Source organism: Nannochloropsis gaditana (genome assembly GCF_000240725.1).
Source record: "Nannochloropsis gaditana CCMP526 unplaced genomic scaffold scaffold619, whole genome shotgun sequence".
Taxonomy (NCBI): domain Eukaryota; class Eustigmatophyceae; order Eustigmatales; family Monodopsidaceae; genus Microchloropsis; species Microchloropsis gaditana.
Window position 1 is genome coordinate 15,697 of NW_005803334.1, and position 1,604 is coordinate 17,300.

Here is a 1,604-nt window from a genome sequence, read left to right on the forward strand (position 1 = left end):
TGCCAGGCGGCCTCCACGTAGCCAGGCTGGTAGGCTGCTGGCATCTCTCCGGTGATGTCTTTCTTGTGACCGGGGGGGAGGTTGCTTTTGTACTCGTACTAACGTCGAAATGGAAAGAGAGAGAGGTGGGACAGGGGGAGGAAAGCAAGGGTTCGAGAAGAAGGGAAAGGGGAGGGAGATGAAGGCAGTGAAGAGTCCCCAAAAAGTTACAAGACCCGTGATCGATTTGCATTCTGAAATGCAGGGAGACCGGCGTCCCTGGGGAGGATTTATGCGGGAAAGGGGGACGAAGCTCGAACGTACCTTAACCTCCTCCTTCTCAGGTTTTCCACTTTTTTCCTCCTTAGCCTTTGGAGGGTTCCTGCCAGGACGCCGAGGAAAGGTCAGTGTCTTGTGAACAATAAAGGATGTGAAAGCAGACGGGAGAGAAAATCCTCCTCAATTACTTACGGAAGCTTTTTCTCCTTTTTCTCCTTCAGTTTGCCCTTTGCCATCTTTTTTAGCATTCTCTTGCTGATTCCTCCTTCTTCGCCCCCGTCTGCATCCCCAGTCGGTTGAGGGAGCCCCGCTTGGTCTTTGTAAGTATTTTCTGTCTTGTTCGGTGCGCCGTTGCCTGGATTTATGCTTTCCTCCATGGTAGCCGTTGCGAGGCGGAGGACCGCAGAGAGCTCGTCCGCAGCAATGTAATCGGCAGGTAAAGCGCTCTTATCCGTGGACATACGCTCCGTTCTGTTGTAAAGGGATGACAAATGGCATCAAAGAGACATCGCATCAGGAAGCGTGGGAATAAAGCCTGTCGGTGCGGTGTAAATGTCCCTCGTGGCAAAGGGGAGTGGTTCCGAATGCTTGACTCTCTCTCGCCAAGGCAGATGTGCGACTCGCTCAAGTTCACCACCCCCCGAAAAAATAAATTTTGTCCCCATCCTCTGTTCACGGCCCCTTTACACGACAATTCGCTTTTTTATTTAACATCCATGCCTGCCCTTCTAGTACGCAAGGGAATTGAGAATGAAGACGAGAGACCGGGATTGTAACGTAGGCGGGGTAGGAAGTTGCTGTGGCAAGCGCACAACTTCCTACGCCATACCGGCCAAAACATTCAAGAGCACAAAGACCAAAAAGCTTGCCTCCCTTCAACTCCTGCTGATCACTGGTTTGATCCTGGGATTAGCCTCTATGCTGTGGAATCGAGTCCGTGCGCTCCAAGATCCCTTGCGCGTTGTGGCACCCCTCCCCCCTTCCTCCTCCTTGGCCATGTCTGAGAGGCCAACGCCCATTTCCTCATTCCCTCCACCGACAACACGGATGAAAACTGTCGAAAATGAAAGTCAGAATCCAGCCACTGCTATCTTGATGGTGGATACCAGGGATTTGTTTCCTCCTCCAGAGGCTGGGAACCCAGCCTTTTGGTAAGTGTGCTAGAAGCAGGACTAAGGGAGGGAGGCAAGGGGAAAAGGGGGTTCCAAGAAGAACGGCAAAAAAATCAATTCATTGCCTGAGTCTCTTTCAAACCATGAAAGGGTGCCAAGTCTCCCATCTTCCCCCCAACCCTCCCTTCCTCCCTCCCTTCCTCCCTCCCTTCCTCCCTCCCTTCCTCCCTCCCT